Source organism: Harpia harpyja, chromosome 19 (assembly GCF_026419915.1).
Source record: "Harpia harpyja isolate bHarHar1 chromosome 19, bHarHar1 primary haplotype, whole genome shotgun sequence".
Lineage (NCBI taxonomy): Eukaryota > Metazoa > Chordata > Aves > Accipitriformes > Accipitridae > Harpia > Harpia harpyja.
In genome coordinates, this window is record NC_068958.1 from 6,710,096 (window position 1) to 6,732,411 (window position 22,316).

Below are 22,316 nucleotides of genomic sequence, written 5' to 3' on the forward strand. Positions count from 1 at the left end.
TTTACAGCATCTCACTGCAGTGTTTCGACCCATGGCTGCATATATCTTCAGCAAGACATCCGGAGGCACTGTGTAGAACCGGCCATGGAGTGTTGTGTCCACTGAGTTCCTTTGGGCTTCTCCAACCCTCGATGAGCCCTCCTGTGTGCCATGCCATGCTCCTTCCCATGGCCTTGCCAATTCCTACAGCACCAGCTCAGACACCACAGGAGCAAACGTTTAACTCCAGGTGCATTGCTGGGAGCCGTTAAACACCACCTCTCTCCCAGTGCCAGCCCGATTCCTTCGCTAGAGACTCCTACAGCATCACCAGATGGAAAATGCCCAGATCAACCTATTTTTCTCCCTCCATGCCCCCTTGACCCAGGCTTTCCCACCCCGGCCCATGTTTCTGCTATGTTCCAGGTGAGATACGAGCTTCCACCCCGCAGCAGGGATATCTCTGACCTGCCGGCACGTCCTAGCACCTGATACGCGGAGTCAACAGCAGCCCTTCCACTGACTTGAACAGCCACTGGCTTCATTGCCCTATTCCTCTTGGCCTCTGTATTCCCTCATGGGCTGCTTTTCTATTTGGGAGCCCATGATTGTATCTGACAGGGTCTCCTAATTGTCTCCACTGATTTTACCGGAGACTGATTTTAAAAGCAGCTCAGTAACTTAGTCACTTCAATATCATTGAATAGCAGCTTTGCTGCATATGTTAAATATCTCCATTACTTCATCAACATGTAGCGTTGGAATTTTATTGGATAGTTTGGGTTATTTACCTTATAGAGTAACATGGGCTCACAAACCACAAAAAGAGAGTATTTAGTACCTTCTCCTTAAGTCTGCATCTCCACAAACCAAGTGAACGCGAGACCACAAAACCAAAACCCCATGTACTACATGTTCTTTCTTTTACGAGAGGTGGGGAGGAAGGGGGAGAGGGGATACCAGCAGTTATCCTGCCACCAAACCCATTGCATGTTTTTACTCAGGAGGAATTTGGAAGGGCAATTTGCAAACAGCAATCCCAGCCTGCTTTTATGGCCACAACAATGGCCAGCAAGTGCAATTCTCTATCTGAATAGAAAGAGGTTTTGGGGTGCCCGTTCCTCACAGCCCAAATCCAGAGGTGACAGTCAAGAGGGGAAATAAAAAAAAACCCAATCAAAACCAAAAAACACAGAAGCAGTTTCCAAGAGGAAATTTTCCATCTTTGATATTTTCATTGACTTCTCAAACATGATTCAAATGACGCCCTAAACTGTCAGTAAAATCGTAATAATCAGAACCACTTAGCAAAGTGACCAAAAAAACCACTTCCAAAAGTCTTTAAAAGAATTAAAATAATCTGGATAAATCAAGTCAGCCCTGATGAGAGCCCAGCTTCCTAACTCTACAGGCTGGACTTTATTTATCTGACTTTAATTCACTGCCTCAAAGACTCCACAACCCCTGGCATCCAGCGACCGGCTCCGGTTCCCTCTAGAGAGATGACTGGTAAAACACAGGAGATCACTCAAAAAAGCTGCTCCAGAGTCCTGTCCCCAAATTGCAATGTTATAGCTCCCTCAGGCCCCTGTCCAAAGGGGGTCCCGAGGGAGCAGCAATGGGGCTGGGTAAGACCAGCTTAGTGAGTGTGTTTTGGAGCTGTGGGACATCTGTGCTGGAGGCCCCAAGCAGAAATTCAGAGCATTTGCCTTTCTGATTTAAAGCTGGGGGGGGGGGTGGATTTATCCCAGAAAACAGAGCAGCACTTGAGCCTCGGCAGGGCAAGGCTGAGCCCACGTCCCAAGCGCCTGCCGCCCTCACCTCGTGCGAGCCATCACGATGGTGAGCCATCGCCCTATTTATGTGCTGCCTTCCCCTCCTTTCTCAGCGGACACTGCCATCCCACACGCCGCTGCCATTGAAGCAAGGGAGAAAATGCCAAGGGAGAAGCCAAAAACGGGCACGTGGGGCACAACATCTCCCTTGGTTTCCCCTGCTCCAGCCAGTGCGAGTCCCCAGGGGGACCATGAGACAAGACGGTGGCTGGCATGAGGTGGCCTTTGCCAGACAAAGCCCTTCCCGGGGGCTGAGGATGCAGTGCGGCGATGGGATGAGCCGGGGGAGGAAGGATGCTCGGACCCCACCTCTGCCAGGTGCACAATGGCGGGGCAGGGAAGGAGCTGGGTGACACGGCTGCAGGGTGAAATCCTGCCCAGCACCACGGCAATGGGTGATTTTGGGCAAGCTCAGGTCACCCCCAGCAGGGCTGAGGTGATGGGTGACGACGCTGCCCCTGGCTTCCCCCCTGCAAACACTTCCCACCCACTTTTTGGGGACACAAAACCAGGGGAGCCCAGACTTTCCCCATCACCCTCCGCCACACTCCCTTCTTTAAGTGCAAAACTTCCCACCACCACCTATTTTTAAACCCAGCCCAGTCCAAGCAGGGGTTGAGATCCTCTATTTTTTTTTTTTTTTCCTGGGGGCTGTGATTTTAGGCAGCAGCAGGGAGGCAGAAGCACCTGCTGCCAGCCGCCCCGGAGCCGCACGCGAGGCTGCCCACAGACCGCAGGCAGCGACGCAGGCAGCGGAGGAGAGGGAGGGCAGGCGAGCAGGCTCCCCTTGCAAAGTCTGTCCTGTGCTGTCTAATAACACAAGGTGTCATTGTATACCCAAATCAGTGCCTGGAGCTTTATTTATAACAACTGAAACACAAAACCCAGCAGGCCAGAAACGGCAAAGGAAGCGAGAGACCAGGGAGGGCAGGGAAGCAGCCGGGCAAAATCTCCCTATTTAGCAGGATTTGCCTTCAGATTTTCAAGCTGGATTGAGGCTGAGGGGAACGCAGGGGGCCACGGGAGGAGGAAAGAGCAATGAAAGGGAGGGAAGAGGGAGCTGGCAGAGCAGCAATGCCTGCCTGGCTGCGGCAAGGCAACGATGTTGTCTCCACCACGGAGCCCTGCGTGGAGCGATGGGGGTGCTTCACTCACAGCCCCCTGCCAGCAAAGGGAAGTGGGGGGAGGCTCCAGCTCCCCTGGGACTCTCTGGCTTTTACAGATACTCTTTTCTAAACGCTATTTGTGGCTTTTTAGCCACCCCGTCCATCCCAGGAAGAGCTTTGCAGCTCAACAGCTGGCTCCAGCGGACTCCCTCTTGCATGGGAATAGGCTGTATCTGCAAACTTGGCAGGAGCCATCCCAAAGGGACTCACCCAGCCCGGCAGGCAGCACTCCCAGCGCGCTCCCTCGGGCACAGCTCCTGTCAAACCCAACGCCGGCGGCTTGTACGACCCTGCTCCTGCAAGAGGCTGAGCACCCTGAACTCTTGCTGAACTCAGCGGGAGCAGAGGCGGCTCAGCAGCAAACGGTCCCAACCTTGCACTTACAGCATCAGGAGATGTGCTCTCCTCGGGTGGGTCCAGATGTTATCACCACCACTGCCACCCCCAGCAGCTTGTTCATCTGCTCCCTTGTGCCAGAGGCTCCCGCTGCCGGCACGGCGTCAGTGGAACAGCTCTCGCGCTCTCCTCCATGGCTCCTGGGCAAAGACTGGCAGCTTTGCCTAAACCCCCTTTCCCCAGCAGCTGGAAGGAAGCCGCTGCCAGACTTTGTACTGAAGCGGCTGAGGTGGGACCATTCATGTCCCATTCTTCTGACTCACCGTGGAGGTGGTAGGCAGCAGCGGGAGGGAAATAATAAACAGCTGGAGGGGGTAAAGGGAGAGGTAATGTCTTAAGGAGTTGCAGGTAGGGATGCCGTTTGGTGTTCGCCTCCCCTGCAGACAGATATTTAAATGTCCAGGTGCAAAAGCCACTGAAAGTTCAGGCTGAGTCAGAGCTACAAAATTTGACCCACTGACAGGCAACAGAACAGGCCCATTAAGAGATAAAGCTAAATCCTGAGTCCGTCTTGCACTGAGGGTCGCTTTGGTCCAGCTTTGTTTCTGCTGAAGACAGTGGGAGCAAAACCATGCTCCCTGCAAACAAACCAGAGCCAAGCTACAAAAGCAAATTCATAATCCATAAAGGAAAAGGCTCACATTAACTTGACCAGGACTTTAAAATCTCCCTTTCCTCCCACTCTATCCCAGTATTGGTCTCAGATGTTTTCTGACTCCTCATTTGAAGAGGGAAAACAAAGCAACACCAAACCCACAAGGCGCGAGGGGAAGCGGCTTTCGTGTTCCTTCGCTGGCAAGTGTTCACCCAGCACCGTCCCAGCTGCACCCGCTGCCCTCGGCCCCCCCCAAAGCCTACCTGCAGAATTACATTTGCAAAACTGTTGCCCAGGAAATGTGCAACTAAAATCTGTGAAATAAGCATGCCTGGAATCAGACGTTCCCAGTGTAGTTAAACGACCGTGCCTTGAAATCTGCCTCTGCATTTAGCCACGCTGCCATGTACGGAGCTACAAAACAAAACGCTCGGCTTGTTTCACATCCTGGCCTCAGCACTGGAAGCCTTGTTTCCTGCAAACAGAGAGCCCAAACTCCTTCCCCCAAGGGCTTTAGGAGTGTGGCAGCAGGAGGAACGGCGAGATCAGGGCTCTAAACCTACGCTCGTGTACAAAACCAGTCTAAGGGCTCAGAGCGCAGGGTATTGCCCATGCAACGAGCTGCAGCCACTCAGGAAATAAAACCCCGGCTGCCTCCAAGCAAAGAAAATAGAGAACCAAGACAGTGGAGTTCCCCATCTCTTCCACCACGCATGCCTCTTTGCAAGGGGCAGAGCTGGTGGGGACAACATGGCCCCAGCTGCCTTGTTTCATCACGATGAAAACAGGAGCTTTCGTGGGGAACAGCAGGACCCCAGGAAACATCCACTGAGGTCTGCCTGGCAGAGGCTGGAGCCTTCAGGGCAAGCAAACCATGTCAGTCCCATGTGGAGCATCAAAGGGGAGAATCTTGGGTCCCCTCAGCCCACACAAGGGCTAGAGACATCGTCACCGGTTATTCCAGAACAGGGCTCGGAAAGCCTGAGCCCCGCTGGAAATTTCTGACAGGTTATTTCAGAAGGGTTTGTCCTATATAGTAGGAAGGCAGGACTTTTTTTTTTTTCTTTTAAGATTTTTGTGGACAGGAAAACATCTCTCCTTCCCCTCTCTGAGCTCACCATTCCAGTCTCACGTCCTGCTAGAGTAAACCACAGGACACAGCCTTCCCACTTGCCTCTTTTCCCAGCAGCAAACAAGTTTTTACTCCCTTTTTCCTTCCTGGGGAGACTGAGCTGCATAGGAAGGTGGGCAGCAGAAAGGCAGGTCCCCACGTGAAACCACAGCTCCACTGCAGCCCCCAACCACTCACGTGGAGTCCCCAGCACTGGGGGGAGAGCGCAGGGTCGGGAGCCCCTTCTGAGCTCAGCTGCTTCCCAGGTTTCACACAGTACCTACACCTGCGAGGATACACCACGTGATCCAGAGGGTGTTGCTTCCCCAAGACAATTAGGTTGTGTTTGAACCACGACCTCGAGGAATCGGATTAATTACAGCAATGTTGAGCATGACTTGTCTACAGGGACAAGTCATGTTTGACATCCCTGCCAGCTGGTTACAGGGCTGGAGGATGAGCAAAACCTGAACGGTCCCTCCCCGGCTTGGTTTATTGGCACACATTCAGTGACGGTGCAGGTTTGGGGGAGAACAGCCTGCATGAAAGCCTCAGCAAGCAAAACCTTACACCAGAACATTCGCACACCGGCCAGGTAGAAGCCACGTAGCAGTGTCACGCTGACACACACAATTTGAAGCAATGGCCAGGTAGAAAGCCAGGATCTTCCAGCAAGCAATGCCCAAGTTTTATAGACCATCTAAGCAGGGGATGACTTAAACTGCTGTTTTAACACACAGACTGGGAGATCTCCTCGAGGAAAGGCAACAGGTCTCGCACATGAAACAGCATATTCCCCAGACTGATCCATGGGTTTTAGCTAGCATGCAAATACCTGATACTATTTCTCACCTGCTGATGGGTCGTGACTGTTGGAGGGTTACACAGTCAGTCCCAGAGTCACAGATGGAGCTACAGGCTGGAACAAGGACTCCCCGAAGGGTCAGCGTCTCCCTTCCCAGCCACCCTGCCTGCACCACCCTCACTCTGGGGCTGCCCACCTCCTCCCACCAGGCAAGGCTCTGCCTCAAGAAGTCTAAAACAGTAACAAAAAAACCCAACCCCAAGCTGATCTTTGAGGCCAAAAAAGGGTTTTGAAGCAAAGGGGAAGGGGGGGAGGTGGGGAAGGAATCTGAAGTTGCATCACTTGGAAATACCCGAGTGCTTTGGAGATGTATGTACATGTTCAGCTTCCTACTGTTTCTCCAGGAACCTACTTGGGAACAGCAAAGTGACACCAAAAGGAGCCCAATGACGTTTGCCTGAAGCAAATAAAAACAGCCTTGAATTTAACCCAAATTAGCCCACCTGCAAAATATTCCCTTCCTTGGAGCTAGGCACTTTGGGGGTTTGGAGCTCCAGGCAGATGAGTGGGGTGAGAGAGGTTTGAAATATAAATCAATCAACAGCTTTTGCCCTTTGGCTGGGCTCAAAACCAATCCAGAGACATTCTCCATGGTATTTCAAACATTTCTCAGAACATGAAACTAAAACTAGGTTTCGTTTCCTTCAGCAGAAGTCACCGTGGCTCCTTCATGACAAGGAAAATAGATTGGAGGGGAAAGTCTTATTTTCAGTTAAAGTTTTGTTCTTTCAGAAAACCAGGCTACTTTCCAGGCAGCTTTCATGCAGACAGAAGACCTGCACCCAGCTCCGAGAGGTTGCTCCTGCTGCCACCCACGCAGGCGCACTGAAACCCAAGGAAAGCACATGGACGGCGTTGCAGGCGTGATCCTGTTTGGGGAACATGATGCCCTCTGGGGAGGCCAGTTTCGACATCAAGCCAGGACACACCTCTTATGGGGACCAGTCTGCGTCCGGCTCAGCTGAGGAGACACGAGCCATTCGACGCGCTGGGCCAGGAGCGGACCTGGCACTTCTCACCCAGTCCCAGTGATGCAAAACGCTTCGCTTGCTGCCCGGCGCAGGCAGGTCTGCCTGCTATCCCCCACTCCCAGACGGACCCGGTTCTCCAGGGGCTCCCTTCTGTGAGGTGTAAAGGAGGAGGAGGGGAAATATAAAACTTGGGGGCCTGATGCTCCGTTTCCAAAGGCCGCCGTGAGCCACCGATCCAGACTGGGAGTGGCCCGACTTGACGCCTGCAGCCGCAGGAAGAGGATCCTCTCAGGGGCCGTTCCCTCTCCCCGAAGCATCCCCCAGCCCCTGCTCCCACGCATCCCCTGGCGAGCTGCCCAGCGCCACTGCAGTGCTGCTCCTGCCTGCCTGCACAAAATGGTTAATACGGCAGGCGGGCCAGGTGGCTCAGGTGTGCATGCCAAGCAGCTCCCGTCTCACCTGCAGCGACTTGTCGAGGGGGAGCCGCATCTGCCCTTTCTTGTCTGGCTTTAATCTGCCTGGGGAAAAGGGAGAAAAGGGATCGGGGAAGGGTAAACACAGCTTAGGCAGCTGCAAGTCCCGGCAACCAAAGGGCTGAGCAGGTGATTCAGAGAGCTGGGAGCGGGCAGACACCCTGTCCTCTGCCTCCCGCCGACATCTCCGGTGATGACAGCAGCCTGAGAATTGCTGGGGGGAACGTGCTGGCTGCCGGGGCCACAGCGTCCATCGCTAGCCCAGCAAAGGCAGGACGGGCAGTCTGTGCTGCAGGGCCTGGGGTAAATTCCTGCCTCTTGCTCTGCTTCACCGCCTCCCTGCAGAGGCTGATCCTACTCAAAGGACGCAAGACCCAAGACAAGCGAGCCAGAGCATTGGTTCGTCCTGTACCAGCAAAGCATTCAGCACTGCTGCAGGCGCTGCGACCTCCCCTCAGTCACCTCCACGGCATTGCCCCTATAGAAACACAGCTGTCCTATCACACCAGCCACGGCTCCGGCTTCCTCGGCATCGCTCTGCTCCGCAGGACCACACTACCTCTGTGAGCCTCTCTGCTCAACAGCCTTTGCCATTAACCCATCGCAGCATCAAGAGCTTCTCACCCTTGGCAGAAAAAAAAGAGACTAGGCTTAATCAGGTGGAAGCTCATTTCTGCCTTTGCTCCCATCAGCCTTTCCACAACCCGAAAAAAATCCCAGTGAATGAAGAAAAAAAGACCATATTGCCCCAAAAGGTGGCTGAAGGCTTTTGGTACGTGAGCTGCTGACTTTTGATGTGGGGTTCTTACACAGTGCCCAGCGCTGTTGCAGACATCACCTCCAGATTCTCTGCTGGGACATGGGAACCACCAAGACAGAGTTGAGCCCCACTGCATCCAGCCCGGAGTTTGCACAGGCTCCGGGCAGAAAGGCTCAGGACCACAGGCATTTGGTCCTCATTCAGCTGCAAAGACAGATGCTCTTGAGAGGAGAGAGCCTTTCCAACTGCAACCGCACCACTGAAGAAGCATCTCCAACCTTGTCCAAGGCCAGCCAACCAGTCAGGGATATTCTGCCTGGGTGAATCAGGTCTCAGCCCAGCAAGGAGCCCCAGTGTAGGGCAGGAATGCAAGCGGTGACAGGAACACATGGGGCAGCCAAGGGGAAAAGGCCAGACGGGCAGGGAAGGGCAGCAACTCCCTCAAAACTAGGCCACTGCTCGGGAGAAGTCATGCGACGTCTCCCCAGGCGCCGCTGCCTCTCCCCTCTGCAGGGAGGTCAAGGAGCTGGGCTGGCCCTGTGTGAGGAAGAGATTTGCCACCCTGCAGTCCCAGGAACTGCTGGCCCCACACACGATGCAGGCAGGGCCGGGTAGTGCTGCTTTGGGGCAGCAAGAGCCCCTGGTGCAAACCCAGGAGAGCCGTTCAGCTCATGCTTATGCTCCATCCTTTCTCCGCCCTGGAGGCTCAGGGCTACAGACACCCTTGGTGCACAAGGCAGGGCACAGTTTCCTGGTGTTAGAATGATTTTTTTGCAGCTTGCCAGCCCTGGAAATAGCCAGAACCCTGCAAATCCTTCACCTGCCTGCCTGCCCTCTCCTCTCTGAGTCAGGGACAGCCATAACCCATTGCAACCCCTCGCCTGACAGAGCCACAGCACTCGGAGCTGCCCCAGGGAGACAGAAGAGCCAGTCTGACTGGCTTGGGGCTTGCCGAGAGCTCCTTGGGCGAGCAGCCTTCCTCACCTGGGAAGCACAGGGAGACCTGTGCTCCCAGTTACCTCCCAAGCAGGTCAGGATGAGGGCCCTTCATCGCCCAAGCCTTTGGCCCAATTATTTTCATTCCTGTCCCCACACCCTGCCCATAACAGCAGGGATCAAGATGCCTATTACAGCACACGCGTTTCAGAGGCACTGCCCTGTCTGCCAGCAGTTTAGAGGAGGCAAAGTGGCTGAGCAGGAAAGAAAGAGCTTTGCAAGTCCACCCTGTGAGGTTGAATCCAATTTGGTAGGCATCATATGTATTTGGGGCAGGCCAGATGAGAGGATGGGGCAGGGGGGGGCCCTGACTGCAGATATGAACACCCAGCTAGGTTTGCACCCATGCACGCCGGTGCACCGGGCAGATGGCTCAGTGCTTGCATCCATCAGCAGGATGCCAGCACGGCCGCAGCAGCAAGGCTGTGACAGAGAAAAACTCTGCCAAAAAAAGTCCCATCAATTCCCAAGTGGCACCAAGACTGCATGTGGCGAGGGCTAAATGTGCGTTAAACTTTTAGCCTAACCGACGGGAGGGGAATATATAGATATGGGGAGGAAACTTGTGTGTGTAGGGAGCAAAATATCAGGATAAAAAACGCTAGAAGAATTAAATAAGAGGAAAGAAGGGCTGGGAGAAAACAAATGTGGGTAGAATAGTCAGGCTCTGGCAGCAGTTAAAACTTCCATGTGTTTAGCTCCCTGAATCGACGGTTAGAGATGCTACAACAAATGTCACCTTCATGTGAGCACCAGAACTGCAATTTTCTCATCATCCCTTTCCCCCCCCCGCCCCCTTTTTGTTCCTGTTTGAAGCCTGTTCAGAGGATAACCTGTTGGGGGCAACCCCGGTACCCAGCAGATGCCGGATTTTTCTCCTGGGTTCCCTCTCTCCCGCTCTCCTCCTCTCTTTGTCCTGCGCTCTGTCGCTCCCGCACACACCGACTCCTTGTCAAGTTTCTGGCTGATCCAGAGGGAGACGTCGGTCCTGCCAGCTCCAGCATCCAACTGCTCTTCCCGGGCCCGGGAGCTGCAGTAACCATAGAAACTGCATCCAACGCGCAGGCTCCGCTGGGGGGGCCGATAGGATGCTCAGACACATGCACAGGCAGGTAGGGACCAGCCAAGGCTCCGCCAAACCACCTCCAAACCATGCCCAGGTCGGGGAGAGAGCGAGGCGGAGGGGGGGGCATGATTGAGGCTTTTCTCCCCCAAATCTCATAGAGCGGCTTAGCAGCTCGGAGCAGCATCGGGAGGTGTTTCGTCTCCAGGCTGAGCACTGGCTAGCCGGTTGCAGAGCTGACGGTGCATTTTACGGCGCGCGGGGAGATCGGTGAGGTAATTGGGAGGATTCTGTTGCAAAGCTTTGTCTTGGTCTGCCCTGCATTTTATCTGCAGACTAGATGGGTACCCAGGGCTCCCGCTGGCCCGAGAAGTAATCAGTCATTAATCCTTCGGTCCTTTTTGCACCGTGAATATAAACAGGCCAAATCCTATCCCCGGCTGTGCTGGGGAGAGTCTTTATGTTGATGGCTCTGGCAGCAACACACATGCCTCCAAGGGCAAGATTTGGACCGGCACAGTCAGTTAATGAGCTGATCCAAACATTGCATTAATTTTACACCCCTCCCAACGCAGACATAACCCCCGCTTTCAGCAGCACAACTCAGAGCAGGCTCAAACCACGACCACCTCTTCAGACACCTCACGTTGAGCCCTTAAATCCACGCACGGCTACAGAAGAGGCGCGATTTTCGGAGTCACTGGGCACAGCAGATGCTCGATGTCTACAAGAGCCAGACAGCATCCATTTCAGCGCCAGGAAAGCGGATCGAGGGGGGTCTGGCGAGGGAGGACGGGGAAGCACTATCTGCAGACACCCACGCGCACCCCACGGGGCAGGAGGTGGCTCTGGCAGCCACAGAGGAACCGGGAACTAGCAACTGGGATGGCACGTGGAGATGGGCAAACACATACAACGGGGACAGCTTAGTGGCTTCGCCAGCTGTTGATAGCATCTCTCCGTCCCTCTCACCCGCCGTGGTCAAGGGCTTTCGGAAGTGCCGTGAGCCCACTGTGGGGCTTTTCTCCTCTCTGCCCCTTATCCCCATCGCCCGGTGATCGTGGCAGCCGGCGGAGCAAGCCTCTCGCTCTTGCACCGGGACAGAGGTGCCCGGCTTGCAAGGAAGCGTAAGCACCTACGGGAAGGTGTGGAGCGGGGATAAAAATACCAGCAGTCCTGCCTTTTTAACACCAAAAAACAAATAAAAATAAGTTCGCACAAGTGCCAGGCTCCCTCCTTCCTTCCCCCCCGCTCCAAGCCATAAATACTCCACAAAATCCCCACGCGCAAACAAGCCGTGGCCTCCGGACAAAGAGGCCCAGCCTCCGAATGGCCACCGGGCGCCTATTTTGGGCTGTAACTCGGCCAGGGTGGAACAAGCGGGCTCAGCTGTCCTCCCCATCCGCAGCCCGCAGCCGGGCCGTCGGGGCCTCACCCCCGGCTCCAGCCCCTCAATGGCCCCATTGTTCGGGGCCGGGAGCTCAGCTGCGACGGCCGGGGCGGCCGTCTGGCTCCGTGACATCCGGCAGGGTACGGGGCCCGCAGCGGGCCGGGGGCCTCCACCACGGTGCGAGGGGGATGCCAGCCCCCGGCTCGAGGCACCCCGCAGCCCCCCGAAGGGGAGGGAGAGGAGGGGGCTGCGTCCCGGCGAGGCAGGGTCGGGGGTCTCCTCCATCCCCAGGGCTGTCACGGGGAGCGTGCAGGGCGAGACGTGGCTCCCACTTCCTTGCATGGCTTTGGGGGTTTTTTGGGGGGGGAGGAGGGGGGAATATGGCAAAATGAGACACACAGGAGTCGAGCTTTCCTGTACCACTCCAGGGACGTGGCTTAAAATCTCCCCGCTTCCCCGGCCGGCTCCCCTCGTCTTGCTCCCCCGTGCCAAACTGGGGGTGAAAGCAATCCCACGGGCAGCTCCCGTCTCCAAAACAGGCCGAGGGATCGCAGGGCGGGCGCGCACACAAACCCTCCGAGCAGCCAAGAGCAGACCCGAGCACAGGCTGGCGTCGGGGTGGACACACTTCAGCGGATCCCAGATCTGCCTGAGATACCAGCACCCATGGAGCCTTCCCGTGGCTCGGCGCCCCGCCAGCCCGGCACTGCCAAAAATCAGAGCCCTGGAGCTACAGTGAGGAGAGGCTCCAGCACCCTCCACCCAGCCGGTGGCTTCAAGGGTTCTGCTCGACAGGCAGACACCTCCACCAGGAGCTGAAATTTTCCGAAAGGAAGGTCGGTGTCAACATTTCTTTTTAAGCTCCCAGGAGTTTCCTCCTAAAAGATGCAAGTGAAGGGCTGAAAAAAATCCCCTCCTTGTGCAGCGTGAGGGCAGCATCCTCAGCAAGCTTCAAACACCACCCAAGGAAAAACGTTAAAGAGACTAAAGAAGCCCAAAAAGCAGCCCAAGGCATCTCTACGCCATTGTTCTTTCTGGGCCAGAAGAGGTGAAAATGCCTTGGGAGCAGCAGCGGGACATCGCTTTTAACACCAACATGACACACAAGGGACTGTGTCCTCTATTGTGTCACATCATAGTGTCTCACTCCATTCCTGTTGCAAGTAATCACTGCAGCATCCCACCCAGGACCGGTCATACCAATTTAGCCACCACAGACGAGGCGATTCTCTGTCAATACCGGCACAGTCCAAAGGGTCACACACATCAAACAACCCCGTATCAAACCTACCGAGCCAGCCCCGTGCAGCAGTACCACCACGTACTGGTTGAACTGGCAGGCGATGCCTATCGATATGAGACGTGCCTTCTTTTTGCACAGCTCATTTCTCTCTGCTGAATGAGAATAGCTTTCCTGGCAGCGACGGTAGCCCACGCGCAGGAACAGCTTGCTGTTTGTACTCAAAGCAGTGAAGTCGCAGAGCAGCCCAGCACAGGCAAGCCCTGCTTTACTTACTGCTCGAGACAACGTTATTGGTGTTTAAGTAACTGTTGTCCTGGCGCAAGGCTGGGCAGAACTGAGCAGGGATGAGCAAAGCAAAGGGTGGTATGGATTTTCCCTCAAACACATGCCCCCATGGGGGCAAGGAGGCGCAGCCTGTGCTGATTTACTGGAGGAGATACGATTTAAACCCACTCCCCCTCCCAGTAATTCTACAGCTTTTCAAATGGAGCATCTGCAACTCTCATGCTGTCCACATGGACGGTCTCAAATGATCCTAAATGAAGAATGCAGCCAAGCAGTCCCCAAGACCAGCTACAGCTGACACATGGCTCCCCAAAACAAGGGAGAGGGGCAGCAGGTACCTCTTCGTTGCAGCACGTCCCCAGACCAGACTTGGGAGAAGACAACCCAACACCACAGCATCATGAAGGCTGCACAGTCCTCTCCCTCTTACCGTGCCCTTCCTGGAACATCAGACAGTCTTTTCATGTCTGTACCCGACTTTGGAAGAGTCTCTGTGATGGATTAAAGGAAAAAGCCAAGGGTGGGGGAGGAAATAAAAATCTAACTGGACCACATCCTTCACAGGCTTTCCTCGTAGGATTTCTCTCGTATGGGCCTGACACCTCTGTGTGCCACACAGGCTCTTCAGCATCTTTGATGAAGGTCATTTAGCAATTGGTTCTTTCCCCTGTATTGGCCTCTTATGTTTTTGGCTGCCAGTGACCCACCTCTCGGCTCACAGAGAAGGATCTAGCAAAAGAGCCACGTGCTGCTGAAGACCTGGAAGAGCCCTTCAAGGGGCCTTGCAAATTCAGGAGATGCTTTTGTGAATCAAGATTTGTGGGCTGGTCTTCCCCAAGCACTGCTGGAGACAACAGCAGCAGAGCATGCTCCTGCCAAAACCCGTCCGGGTTTGCCCCTTCCCCTGTAAACCCAGCTCTGGCTGCTCAGGCCATCCCAGAAGGGTTTTGTTTGCTGTTGCTGAATCCAAGCATGCAGGAAACAGAGCTTTAGCAGCAGAGAGCTGGATGATGCTATTTATGTGTCTTCTTCAAGTAGTTTTGCCCAAATAGCCTGGAAGCAATGTCACCTCCAGCAGCCAGTCGGACACAGCGATAACCCCATGCCAGATCTCTGCTCTGACTGCTTCAGAAGATGATTCACTGAAGAAATATTCAACCCAGGGATTCCCTGTCCAGAGGGAATACCCAGTGATCTGATCTCTCAGATGCTGTATTTTACTCAGCATTTAACACTGGCAAAACACTTGATAGGACCCAGAGGGATTTCTGCATCTGCTGATCCACTGCCTCTTCTTTCCATTCCTCTCCAAGTTTTCATTGTTGCCTTGAATTTGACTTCAGCCTGCTTCTTTTATGGTATGATGCTGATACGATCGCAACATATCTCCCCAGAACTTTTAAACCTACTGACCCACTTCCAGCCAAGTTTATCAGGGCAGGTGGAGGCCTCAGAGATAACATTCCTGCAGCCACAGAGAGCGATCGTGGGACGAGTTGGGGTGCAAACTCTGCTTAGACATCGTACAATGCACACAGAGCAAGACACTACTATTTTTTTCCTTAGCCACAGAGAAACAAAACAGAACAAGCTTCAGAATAGAGCTCATGGTTTAAAACCCAACTGCTATACAAAGCCAGAGGAATTGGGCTTTGCAGGCTCCAACCCCTGCAAAGCAGCACGTCCAAAGCTTTTCATCTACAAGGCCAGAAGTGAGGTGAGACCCTGGGCTTCAGGCATTTGCTGGAGGAGCTGTTTCAGAGCTGGTCACATTGCAGCAGCCACCGTTCTCCCAGCAAGGCAGCTTCAGCACTAGATAGATTTAGTAGCAGAGAAGTGGGTGATGCTGTAGATACATACCCCACCCCAGAATACCTCCCCACTGCTCACTACCACACACTTTCCCAGGCGCTTGCCAAATGAAAAACAACCAAGAACTCCAGTGAATGAGCCACAGGTCTCAGATCTCTCCAGAGCAGGAGAGATCAAGGGCATTGCAAACATCTCATGTTCCTGCAAGAGCAGGGTAAAATTCCCTGGGGATCCTGGGAAAGGGATCATGCTCCATGCTACGGAACAGGTTTCCTGCCAGCATAGCCAGAATCAGGATAAGAAAGCTCAAGCCTCAGGACAACCACCCCACAAACAGGCATCCTGGAGATTTAACATCCCTGAGGAGCATCAGCACATCCTTCCCTTTATAGCACCCCTCTTGCTGTGCCCAATCTCCCCATTTAGAAGACAGCAGAAATTATTTCAGGTGCCGGCTTGATACACCGACGACTGTAAAGAAAAAAAAGCCTTTCTTGCAGGAAGCCTGTAGAAGCCTGGAAGCATCGGCTTAATAATGCAAGATCACCCCAAATTCCTCTCCCTCTTTAGCTCCTCTAGCCACTATCCTGCACACTAGCCCCACTCAGGAACGACAGTGGGAGAGGGGGACAGGCCCATGCTGGATCTTCTGGCCTGGAGGGATGCTGCCTGACCCATACCCCATCACAGCTACCAGCCCATCTTTGCCACCAGTCTGTTACTGGACATCCCGTTTCATTAGGGACAAGTCATCAGCTTGCCGGCTCACACAGCCTCACCCAGCTGGCTGCCCAATTTACTCTGCCTGCCCCAACTCAGGGACACGAATCTGTCAGACGATCTGAAGTTATTATCTGATTAGCCTATTTGATATTGCAGTGCCTGATTCAATACCCATTGAAATCAAAGGCCTCTTGATCTCAACAGGCACTAAATCAAGCCCTGGTTCCCTCCAGCCGAGCACAACCATCCCGTCTTTGCTGGTTACTCTAGCAGCCTAGGCCACCGCTACATAATTAGAGGGCATAATGCTGGGTTTAACCCAGTGCACCAACATGGCTTTTCTTATCAGTTGTGAATTTCCCCTTGCTTTGGACTTCCAAATTAAGTGCTATTAAAAGCTTCTGTAACCACTCACATCTGAGGATCTCAAAGCACTGCAGAGACACCAGTGAGTTATGTTAGCAACTCTCCTAGGAGAGTTTGAGCAGGGTTTAATACAAGGCAGAAATGGAAGCACCAGGAGATTAAATTGGGTCTATCCTAAAATGTCTCTGGGCCCAATTACCATCTTACTTTCACTGCAGATGCAAGTCAGAAGTAACTACCCCGAGTCGCAGAGCTGGAAAGAGAGCAGAAATCTGGCCCATTGCACACAAGCTGCAATTTGAGATGCTATTTATTTTTCTTTTGCTCATTCAGGAGCAGAGCCTGCCCGTGTTAGCAGCCACGTCAGTTCTTGGCTCCACGGGACCCAGGCTGAAAGACAAAGCAGCAAAGGGAAGCGCAAACCAGAGACCACTCCACGCTGTGTAAACGAGTCAAGGATCGTTTCTGGGAACCTGACACTTGTGCCTGACATATTCTGGAGCAGAAGGGGACATGAGATCCCAGCCTTGCCACCCCCTGGAGACGTGTTCCTCAGTTCAGCCTTTTGGAAAATGAATTTGAGACAGCAGGAAGACATCCACCAGGATTTGGCCACATATTACTCACCCTTGGAGTCTGATCCCAGGAACCCCATAGGGTGGTAAAAGGGGATAAAAGAGAGACTCAGAGCTCCCTTCCAACAACATGTCCCCATCCCCATCTCCCAGGCTGTCCTAGAGCCGGGGCTGGAAGGCAGCACAGAGAGGGAGTGCTCCTGCCTCCGGCACTAGAGATTCACCATTTGCTGCTCCAGCAACAGCAGCTGAGATGGTAAAAACTGTTGCATGAGCAGGAAGGAGAGAGGGACAGGGCTGGGCAGTGACCAGGATACAGCCTCCCTTGCTAGAGCAATCGCTTCCCGTTCCACTCTGCCAAGAGCAGGAAAATCCCTTCCATAAATAAAACAAACAAATAAAGAAAATAAAACCCCAGGGTTGGGGGAAAAGAGAAAAATCTAGCACTAAACCAAGGCAGCACATTTGGCCAAGTCCTGCCAACCAGCAGTGCGGCTGAGCAGCAGGAGCAGCAAACAGTGGAGTTCACAGCAATGGGCACTGGGAGCTGCGGGACGGGTGGTTTATAGCCAAAAAGTGGCTTTATAAAACCGGATCTTTAAATATTTGCTCCGACGTGTCTTGAGTCCCATCTGCTGTGGTGGTTAAATGCTTACAGTCCTCACACACGTGCAGCTCCCACAGCCATTTAGGGAGAGCAACTGCAGCACGGCAGTGATTCCCTGCCCCTGCCCAGACCCAGGGTCTCTGAGCGCAATGCTGATGCTTCCATGCAAACCCAGCCCCTTCCTCCCCAAGCTGTAGAAGAAACAGATGTGAAAAACAGTTATTCCTTTCCCACCTCTCAAAGATGAATGATAATATCAAGTTAGCCAAAAAACCCAGATCTGCTCATTTTGGTGATGATGGAAACATCACTGTCTGAACCAGCTACTTCAGAATTAAGAATTGGGGGATGGCAAATTGAACAAGCAACATCACAAGAGCCAACTCTATCTTCCGCCTTGGAGGTCTGCAGCCTGGACACAAGGACCCTCCAGGCCACCTATGGCCACTAGTAGCCCTGGGCAAGCCTGAAGGCCAGGTCCCCAAAGGGCAGCAGGGAAAAGCAGTTCCAGCATGGCAGATCTGGCACAACCAGCCTCCCAACCAACTTTCAGCACAGCAAAAAGAAATGCGAGAAGACTGAATTCCTCCCAGTGCCAGGCCGGATGCCTCTGGGCTTCAGAGTCTTGCTGAAACCCCACAATCCTTTCAAGCAGCTCCAACAGGCTCAGACGAGGCAGGAGGAGACCTCCACTTCCCCTAGCAGAAGGGGAGAATTTAAGCCCGGGCACTCAGAAGATGCTGGAGGCACAAAGCAAGGAGATCCCAAAACACAGTGTACACACGTTAGCATTTGCATTCCTGCAACAGAAAGGGCCGAGAGCAAGGATTCACGCAGGAGAGGATAGGCAGCACAGGAGCAACAGGAGGCAATGGGAAGTGAGGCAGAGGGATGTGGATTAGACCCTCGATGCTCCATCTAAGACCACTGGTCTGTCCCCTTCCTGTGCTCCCGATGTATCCAGGCACCTATGTGCAAATATCATATTCATGGCCCTAGTGCTGCTTGACAGGAGGGGTAGCTTGCACCTTCTCCCCAGGCTGCTGTGGGATGGAAGAGACCCATTTCTCCCAGGTGACCATCCACCGCCACAGCTCCATCCCCAGACTGAAGGAAAGGGGACCTTCTCCCTGCAAACAGGGCTCAGCCCTGCCCGTGGCGCAGCCAGCACAGGCAAGGCTGCGGGCTCTGAACTGGAGAGGAGCGAGAAAACTTTCAGAAAGGTTTGCCACATGAGTGGTGCCTTTCCTGCAGGTCACATCCATGGCAGGCACATCCAGCACCCCAAGCCACTCAGCACAAGCAGCAGCTCTGGAAACCATGCATCACCATGCAAGGGAAGCACGCAACCTGACAGAAGAGCTCACGCACCAGCCATTGCTGCTGACTCCTTAGCAAAGGCTTTTTGCCAGGTTTTCCACCTCCAACCTCCAGCCTTCCTGTGCTCGGGGACTCTGCTCCTCCCCAGTGCAGAAAATCCCCCAGTTCTTTCACAAAAGCAGCGGCTGCCAGCATCAGAGAGTCCCAGGATGTCCCTTCTCATTCCTGCATGGGATTTTGGGGTGACCAAAGACACTCTCTCACAGTGCCCCACAGCTCCTCTTGTCCAAGGACAGCATTCGGGATTTTGCCTGCATTGGGCTGGGAGGAGGTGCCTGACCAAGCCCTTGTGGGGCATCAGCCTGGGCAGAAACCTCACCTCGATGCCTGGAGCAGGCAGTGCAGGCAGGAGGTCACAGTCCCCTCCCAGAAATGGCTCGGCACCAGGCAAGGAGCAAAGGAGCATGATTCAGGCACAATTTCTGGCTCAGAAACGGCCTGAGCCTGCCCACATCCCAGCTCTTTCGCGAGCTCAAATCACAGGGTTTCTGAAGCTTCTTCGCTCTGGGAGAAGCAAACAGCTGCAGCAAGCTGGATTTCTGGCCATGCTGCTGTAGGGCCTTCGTTTCCCAACAACTGCCGGTCTCTGGCTGAGAAACACAGGATGACCTTCCCTGCGCAGCACCCAGCCTCGCGTGTGCAGAGCTGCCTTCCCTCCCCAGCACCCTCCTGCCTCCTCCACCCTTCCTCCAGCCCCCTCAGGGCCAAACACGCTCATTTGCTTATGAAGAGCCTGAAGGTGCATCTACAGCACCGGGGAGCAGCTTCCAGGCTGCTTCATTTTCTCCTCTTCTCCTCCTCTAGCTCTTCACTGAAGCACGAGAGCCTTCTCCTCTGCACCCCGCGCTGCTGAGCAGCCTCCACCTCCCCAGCTCCAGGAGAAGTCTTTCCTCTCCCTCCCTTTGCATTGGGTCTGCTGAGCAGCTTGGAAGCAGCCTGCATGAAAGGTACTGACAAAATAAAGTTGGATTGTACTGCATTATTGAAAAAGTGACCTCCAGTGGTCAATAAAGCCTTTGCCCACCGTTTCCAGGCAGCGGTGCCTGTTGTCAAGCTCTGCCTCAGTTCAGGAGGATGGCAGTTCGTCTCTCCCAGTCCCAGCTCCCACGGGTGGCTCGTTAAAACTCAGAGTCTGCACTTTGGTAACGAGGAGCTCAAAGCACTTTAATGCACGGATGCAATCATGAATGCAAACAGGCTGCAGGCGAGAGAGCAGCGTCAAAGCAGTCTGTTCCCCCCATCTCCATCCTTACAGCTACTGGCTTTAGGCGAAAGCATGGGGTCTGATAAGAGAAGTTGGCAGAAGGTACAGTTCTAGGACGAGGCATTTTTCAGATTTACTGCAAACCCTCAGCCACTCTGTGTGGCGGGGGGGGGGTGTACAAGGGACACCATTCCCTGCATCTCAGCAGCACTGAGCTCAGCATCTGGACTGGGAGGAGGCTGATGGACCCAGCACAGGTAGCACACAGGTTCCCCTCAAAGATTCCCTCCTCTGCACCACCACATTCCCACTCCTTTCACATTTGATATCTACGAAAAATTGCACAACCAGCTTCCTCCTTCCCTCCCCTACCCCAGCTGCAGAAGGCACATCTGTCCCAGCCACATGAGACACCGCTGGAGGACGTTAACCCCGGTGGGGAGGGCGAGCAGCCCATCAGCAGCACCCCTCTCCTGGGCACCCGATCCTCCACACCAGAGCCCTAAGCACAGCCTCTCCTGTGGAAAGCAGGGCTGGTTTCCCTTCGCATCACACATGGAGAGGCATGAGTGCCCTGCTACATGCACGCACATGCAGCCCCACGCTGCTGGGAGGAACATGCGCGGGAGACGGTGACGGGCCGTTTGCAGGATCAGCAGTTCCTGCACACGCAGCAGCGCCCTGGCGAGCCCGGGTGCTCCCTCGCCTGCGGATCCAGTCCCCTCTTCCTTCCCCCTCTCCTTTACAGCCTTGGCAAGGCAAGCAGCATCCCATCACCATCCCCCAGGCACGAGGCCAGCTGGGAGCTCTAGGTGAGGGGTTTTTTTACCCTTGTTGGGATTAGCTTCAGGTAGGGCCCAACTGCAGTAAGCTGAGCCTTCTCAGGACATTAGGTGAGGACAGAGAAGAACCAGCATCCCCCGGAGAAATGGAGGGAAGGCCCTAAAGCTGCCTGGCTTTTAAGGATCCTGCTTCACCTCCAGGTGCCAGTGCCACCATAGCGAGGGATGCCTCCCTCCCTCCTATTCTGAAGAGGAGCGCAGAAGCGGCTGTCCCCTCGAGGTCCCGCACCATCTCAGGACCAACACTGCTCAGGGACAATGTCCTCCCACCTTGTCCAGGAACTGAGTGCAGGGAACAGCCCCAACACCTTCACAAGCCAGACCAGGCTGGGAAGAGCTCCTCATGCCTTGGCAGACACTCGTGATGGAAGCTGGAGCCTTTGCAGCATCACCTCCCCTTCCCGCCAGGGAAATCTGTACAGGGCAGATAACAAGCTTCACAGACACGTTGCAGAGGGGGTCACCAGCCAGCGGGGTCTGGGAAACACGGGCAGTGAGGAACGGGGGGAGAAGGGGCTAATTAACTATCTTCTTCCCCAAGGGGATTGGTTTAGACAGCATGAAAGATTAAAGGTCTCAAGGATGCAAGGGGAGGTAGAGGGGAAGAATCTCCTCCCATGCATGGACACAGATAGGCACCACAGAGCTCATAGGTACGGTCAGGACCAGGCTATGAGCCGTGGATATGATCTAGCGCACCAAGCAAGGAGATAACCAACAAAATGGTGTACTCCTAAATTTAGCAGCCACCGTGCATATCATCTCCCAACCTCTCACCCCCACAGCCCACCCCCAGAGCTGTGCAAGGCTAATTTCCATCAAGGGCTGTCTTGGAAGAGACTCTTTCCATTTCAACCCATCTGCCAAGTGCAGGCAGCCTTCCCCAAATCAGCTCCCCTCTTCTGCAGCATACCAGCAGCATGGACCGGGCTCCTCTCTACCTAAAGCAATGCACCCATGGCACCGAGACAGCAGTTGCCTACATACCACCTGCAAAGCAGCCTCCCCTCGCGTGGAAACGTGCAAAGCATGGGTGTTTAACAGCAGGATCCCAGCACATTTATTGTACCCTGTTGGCCAAGCAGCCACCTCCCTTCCTCCGTTATTCTGTGGTTCACAGCCCTGGGATTGAGAGCAAGGGCAAAGCTTGCTGTTCCCCTCTGGTAGGCGTCCCAGCAGCTCTCTTCTTCGGCTGTGCACTCACATGGCTCTTCCAGCCAGCAACTGGTATGTGGCACCCCTCCTCCCATGAGGGTAGGAGCAAGCAGCTTCAGCTGAAATAGTGATTTCAGTGCTGCTCTCCAGACCTCGGCATCTGGCACAGCTGCGGCACCAAGGGCAGGATGCCTTCAGAGCCAGGCAGTTGCTCTGTTCTGCAGCGGGTTGCAAGTTCCCAAAGGAGAAGCGGACCGTGACAATCAGATGGCCGAAATCACAAGGCTGAACCCCACTGCCTGCAACAAGAAGGCATGGTCTTGTGATGGCCGTGCACAGCCAGGAAGGAGGGAAAATGAAGGGACCCAAGCTTTTGGGGTGACAGTACAGCCAAGACGCAGATGCCTCTAGACTACAAAGCACCTCTCCTCCTGCCATGGATGGGTGGGCTCACCTCACCAAGTGGAGATCACCTAGATACAAAGCTAAGCATGGTCCTGACACCACTGCCGTGGGCGATGGCC

The 22,316-nt window shown here is 54.3% G+C and overlaps 1 long non-coding RNA gene across 2 annotated transcripts in view; it reads right to left on the reverse strand.

Moving 5' to 3' along the window:
• Nucleotides 1–22,316, reverse strand: part of LOC128154605 (uncharacterized) — a 94,580-nt gene that overhangs the window by 68,601 nt on the left and 3,663 nt on the right. The window contains exon 1 of one of the 2 annotated variants that reach the window (XR_008239389.1): nucleotides 3,365–3,722. The exons of the other annotated variant lie outside the window; for it this stretch is intronic. This is a non-coding gene — a long non-coding RNA (uncharacterized LOC128154605). Of the gene's footprint in view, nucleotides 1–3,364; nucleotides 3,723–22,316 lie in introns of those variants that run through there. 2 annotated transcript variants of the gene reach the window in all.